Source organism: Phycodurus eques, chromosome 1 (assembly GCF_024500275.1).
Source record: "Phycodurus eques isolate BA_2022a chromosome 1, UOR_Pequ_1.1, whole genome shotgun sequence".
NCBI classification, from domain to species: domain Eukaryota; kingdom Metazoa; phylum Chordata; class Actinopteri; order Syngnathiformes; family Syngnathidae; genus Phycodurus; species Phycodurus eques.
In genome coordinates, this window is record NC_084525.1 from 14,353,619 (window position 1) to 14,359,919 (window position 6,301).

General features: G+C 42.1%; 1 protein-coding gene across 2 annotated transcripts in view; it reads left to right on the forward strand.

The window, feature by feature from the left end:
- Positions 1-363: 363 nt before the first annotated feature.
- LOC133403850 (proline-rich transmembrane protein 3) overlaps positions 364-6,301 on the forward strand; it is a 29,046-nt gene continuing 23,108 nt past the window's right edge. For both annotated transcript variants that reach the window (XM_061679200.1, XM_061679209.1), the window contains exon 1: positions 364-703. The gene's annotated coding sequence lies outside the window, so the exon portion shown is untranslated. The remainder of the gene's footprint in view (positions 704-6,301) is intronic.

Genomic DNA, 6,301 nt, shown 5'->3' on the forward strand with positions numbered 1-6,301 from the left:
TAAAAGAACATTAACGATTATAAAAAATAAAATGTAAAAAATGATGGCAGGAGACCTTTTATGTCGGTCATACAGTGATACTTTTTGTTTGTTTCGTTTTTGGTGGTATTTGGTGTCAAACGTTTTAGAACCACTCCTCTATCCAATGCAGTGCTATCTTTATTCATTCAAAACGTTTTCAAAACAAAAATGTGCTGGTTGTGAGGCTTGGATTGGTCGCATTTCAATTCATTTCAATGGGGAACATTCATTTGATGAACGGCTCATTTGAGTTACGAGCTTGGTTACGGAGCCAGTTACATTTGTAAGTCAAGGTACCCCTGTAAACTCGGAATCTGTGACGTCACGATGTCCCTGCCAGCCAACTGCGTGAGTCCGTGGTTGATAAGGTTGCGTAATGTGTAGGCTGCGGGCTCCACGGTGAGCAATCGCGTTCTCTATGCTTCTATGAGAAGGGAAGGTTGACACTGGACAGTTGGACATATGGAGAGAGATGCAGTGGTCGGGAGGAGGGGGGCGTCTCTTTCTGGCTTAGTCCAGTCGTCATTAGCTCACGCTGGAGCCGGCTGGGCGCAGTAGCACAGAGCAGCGTGCACTCTCCTCTTCCTCCAGTAATCACCGGTGGACTATGGACACTTTCCCCGCAGCTCGCACGTCCTAACCGGCGTCGTGCCGCAGATCGAGGAGCCGCATGAGCAAGCAGGTACGTCAAATATTTATTGTGGAGACTCTGCGGTGCAGCGTCCCTTTGCGCAGTGGTACCACTGTGACTAAGCGTCGTGCCCGTAATTGTACTGTCGTTCATGTCCAGTTCCCACCACTGTACACACTGTAACATTTGACCACTTGCTCTTCTGAGTGATTTCCTCTCATTTACATTGCATTGTGTGGTAGCTTGGGCCTCTATGAATTGTAATAATGTAACAATAACATCCTAGTAGAAACAAATGAAATATGATTTTGTTAGGAATGAATGAACTACATATTATTAGTTGGCATGTGCAATTGACCACGTTTTTTTTTTTCAAGTTAGTTTTGATTAATCCTGTTTTGTAAATGTAGTGGCACCTTGAGTTACAAGTGTAATTCGTTCCATGATCAAGCTCGCAACTCGGTGTACTCGTATGTCAAATCAGTTTTCCTTATTGAATTTAATGGGAATGCAATAATCCCCCAGGTGTCAAACTCAAGGCCAGGGGGCCAGAACTGGCCCACCATATCATTTTATGTGGCCCCTGAAAGCAAATCGTGTCACGATACAAAGGTATCAGTTGTGACTGGACCCAGAAGCAAGCGGAGGCTGAGAAGTTTGTGGAGAATGGTTTATTGAAAAGGAATTGAACCTTCGAGGCGTAATGCCGGGTCATCGAGACGGAGCGTGCGGCAGGGTGAAAGAGGTCAGCAAGGTGGGGAATAAGAATAAAGTGTAGCTTACGTGCAAGTACCAGGCCGGTGTAGCACGGGTGAACGGTAATACTCTGGCGAGGGTTTCCGGGATTTTATGCAGGCAGAGATGATGCGCTGCCAAGGTGGTGCTGATTACAGGGGAGAGAGAGAGGGCGTGCGAGCGAGGCGCAAAGCGCCACCCAAGCTCCAAAACAGGAACTACAAGGATAGCTCATGACCAATCGTGTGTCAACTCGATTCATGATTCTTGCTCAAATCTGCACCAAAAATCTAAAAAATAAATGTTGAGTCATTGCATTTTTTTGGCATACGAAACTCCTTATTACTGTGAATTGAACAATAGCTCAACGAACTATTATCCTTGATTTCTGAATTTCAAAACAAGTTTGTTGTGTATAGGTAATATGATGATCCAATGAAACATTTATATGGTCTCACAGTCACAATTACAAATTGGCTCGTGACAAAAATGAGTTTGACACCCCTGCAATAATCTGTTGCAGCCCCCAAAAACCAACACAATGTTTTGTTGGATTTCTTTGAGAGAAAAATCGCACTGTATTGTAAAAACAATGAAAGAGGAAGTAAATAACAGGTTCTGTAAAGTATACTATAGATAAGCTAAAAGTCACAAACTCCAATACATTCACGTGTTGTGTGCCTTTAAGGGGTGTGGTTAGTGAGTGACCTCAGGAGCTTAGTTTGTGTGAGCCTGCTCCATGCTCCTTGTGAGTGTTTTCATTTATGTATTCGTGTGTTTGACTGTTTGTTCCATTCAAACAACGGCTGCAAGTCCACGGACAACTTTTTTTTCACTTGACTCGAACGACATCGTACCTGAAGCTGGCTTGTAACTACAATTTTGGCTCGCGACGCAAAGCAAAAGGAAATCAACCAAGCGATAGCTTGCAACTCGAAAAACGGAATATATATATTTAATATTGATATAAACATTTAAAAAAAAAAACATTCTAACAGATGTTTCAATAATTTTTTAAACAACAAAACTAGTTGAGAGTTAATCAATACTACCTCTGCTGGTTGGAGCCCATTAGTGCACTTCATTGCCTCAAGGTGTGATTGATCCATAATTCAACACATTTGAAAATAAATTAATACAACAAATTACATAGCTAGATCGATAGATAATCAGTGGTACTCTGACTTACGAGTGCCCCCACTTCGGAGTTTTTCGAGGGAAATAATGCAAATAAATAAATAAAAATAATTTTAGAAGGTGACAAATACTTTTTCACAGACTTGTACATATGGAGATCGACGCAACAATCAAGCAGATTTCTCTTAAACAGATTATGAATATTTAGGTTAAAATGTTCATAAAAACAAATAATTCTCATAGCATTTAGGGTGGGCATGTGGTAGTGATGTTTAAGTGGTAGTGATGTGTAATACGGATTTACTGCACATGCCATTTTGTGTTTGTGGTATGGTATGGGGTCACTGATGGTGTAGTGGTACACTCGCCTGACTTTGGTGCGGGCAGCGTGGGTTCAGTTCCCTCTCAGTGATGGTGTGAATGTGAGTGCGAATGGTTGTCCGTGTCTGTTATGTGCCTTGCGACTGACTGGCGACCAGTTCAGGGTGTAGTCCGCCTTCCCCCCGAGGTCAGCTGGGATGGACTCCAGCCCCCCCCCCGACCCTAACCAGGGTAAACTGTGTTGAAAATGGGTGGATGGGTATGCTATGATTACAATAGCCCCTGCAGTAAGTTTTTCCTCATCCTGTTCTATTACACTATATCAGTTTGAGAAGGGTGTTGGTTTCCAACTTAGTCATGTCATTAGTCATGAGTCAAAACACATTGGTTTTTGTCATACGGTGGGTGTTGAAATTTACTTGGCTACAAATTCCAGGTCAAATGGGCAGGCTATTGGGAAATGAAACCTCGCACAGCCCACGTGCAGTTAAGAGGGGTTGTGTACGTTTCTTTTGAGAGCCCAATGAAATGGAAAATAGACCATGGATGGATGTTGTCAAAGTATCAGCAGTAAAGGATTAGAAAGAACATATTAGTTGAGAGTGTAATGAGGGCTATGGGTTTGTTTTCTTGGTCACATCTTTCTCAAGTCTCCATTTTAACCATCAGCTTCTTGGCTTTCATTACACTGAATGAGGAGCCAAATTTGTCCAAGTAATAACCCAAGAAATTAGCACTGCATTAGAACACCCAGAGTGAAAATAGCCATCATACTTAAGCTAGCAACAAGTGGACCGGTGCCTTTGTGTTTGGTTCACACCAACAGGTGCGCAGCATGTTGTGTTTGTGTGCAATTGCAACAAAGCCACACACAGGTTTGTCATGCGTACCCTCGTCAGGAATATTTGAACATACCCTGCTGTGAGAGGAAACAGGGCCAATGTGCTACTGGACGTCAGGCAGACGGAACCCGCCAGATGAACTCACTTCAGAAGAAAAACAACACACCCCGATCCACTGGCAGGACAAAAAGGCTTCATCTCTCCTCCAACGGAGTTCAACAAAGATTTACAGCTTGCCACTACAGTCTGTTCATGGACAAGTTGGCTTTTGAGTAAAGCGTGTTACAGAAGATAAGCCATGCAGCCATGCCTTTGTATTGAGTTACATGCACTTTTACAACAATACTGGCTTACCTTGGAGGCTTTTAAATGAGCAGTGTAGTTCAATACCTTCTCGCAGACTCCAGCAAACTGTATTGCCAGAACTCACAATCTTAAAATGTCACAACACTGAGAAATGAAACATTATTCACGATCAGTATCTCAAGAAAGCACAAGCTCGCTTAGCTTTAAACAAAGTCCAGGGCTTGTAACCGCTCTGTAGCATGTGCATTAAGTAGTCAAGTAAATGTATCACAAATATTTAATAGCAAATGTTTGCCACACAGAACTTCACTTATTGCATCCAGCTGTAACAGAGATTTTTGGTTCACTCTCTGTTATAGGCCAACACTTGAAGACCTGTGATGTGGGTAGTGTCTTTTCTTGACAGTGTCTGGTGGTTGGATATGATTTAGCAGCTGTCTCGTGCGGTCACGTGTGGTGCGTCACTGAGAATGTGGGGCCACCTGAACATACTCATTCTTACTGCATATGTGGGAATGTGTGTGTTTGGGAATGACTGGGTTTAGTGTTTGATTTGAAACATGACAGAAAGAAGGCAAAAACGTTCATCTGTTTTCCTTATTCACTTGGTGTCCATGAATGTCCTTTTGCTTCAAGGTTCCCATATTTTGGCTATTGAGACCTCTATAGAGTGACTTTCTAACATGGATTTAGTATCACTGTCAAATTCATTTAAAAAAACAAAAAAACATTGGTTTTGTCATACGAGTGTCCAGAAAAGGCTCCTCTGACAGCTACTTCTGTTTGACCCAGTTTTGTATCCAATTTGTCCATATTTGGCAAAGACTTCCGCCTTTCCTCTGATTGGTTGCCTCCATGTCGAAGACCCACTTGCGAGAGCACACGTTTATGTTGACAGCGCTGTGGAGAGGTAGGCGGAGAAATTCATTAGTGATGTAGATAAGCTTGAGAAATTCGAATAACCTGATTTCAGGCCTCTCGGCAAAACACCTCTGGAATTCAGGAATGCGTGGATGATTTTAATTCACATTTCACATATTTACTGAGGCACCATAGAGACATTACATCCCAAATACTAGAAAAGGTTGTTTTTGCAAAATACAAAGCTACTTAGTTTGCTTTCATGGAGAACAAAGTCAATGAGAAAGTACAGCGTTTTTTCGAGATACCAGGTGTGGTTTCCTATGACTGGCGAGCAAAACATTGAGAAGTATGGCGCAAATCGACTCAACTCAAATCAGTTCACAACAAGCAGCAGTTTGGAAAATAGTGAACAGTTAACAGTTAAAAAAGAGGCTTCAAGCTATTTAATACCACTCACAGTTGAAGTTTACGATCAAACTAAACATACAGTATATTGCTTTACCCAACAAATATTTAAACACAAATGGTGCATTAACCCATGTAGACAGTTAACAAAAGAATACTCACGTGTATATTCTTTATCCTCTGCAAAAATGACAAATATTACTGCAGTTTACAGATTCACTTCGAGTATTTGTGAAAATCTTCTCTGAGTCTGCCTGACTGTTTCATACGGCCCCCGATGGCCAAGTTGCACAAACCAAAAGGAGCTGCAGTAAATTTGTTGTGATGCACAAACTGTTTATTCTTTACATTCTATTTAATTATGTCGTCAATATATGTTTTTGTAAAGTAAAATAAAGTGCTATTTTCTGTATTAAAAAACACATTACAAATGTTTTTGTTGGGTATTTGGGGAGACTGGAACGCATTTCCATTCTTTTCAATTGGGAAAAATGATTTATGATACGAGTGTTTTGAGTTATAATCGTGGTCACGGAACGAATTAAACTCATACCGAGGCACCGCCGTATTCGCATTCGGCTGGCTTCTTGTCCTTTACTGTTATTGTGTTTTAACTCAACCAGAGTTTGAGAGTTGTCTTATTTAGCTCTTGGGCCCCTACATCGAGGAGCAGTTGAATGCAAGTAGATGACTATTTGTTCATAAAAGTGGGTTTACTCCTGAAATTTTGTGTGTCGTGGCCCACCCCCATGATGGCTACGACCCTGGTAGACAATGAGGTATTCGAGAAAACCGTTCTATGGCCAACATGACAAGTCAATATTTGCAGGCTGTGTTGTGTGTGTGGGTGTGACTGTGTGAATGTGGGAGAATCGAACCGCCCCACCCTCCGCGCTGACCTTCGGCCTTTGATCTGAGGGCGCAACATCAGTCAAAGATGTCATAGGGCTCAGCACTTTTAAGCTGGACATCCGTTTCGGGTGGGGATCAAAAGCAACCACAATTGGTTCTGCATGGAGTCTCCGCTCGACATACAGCA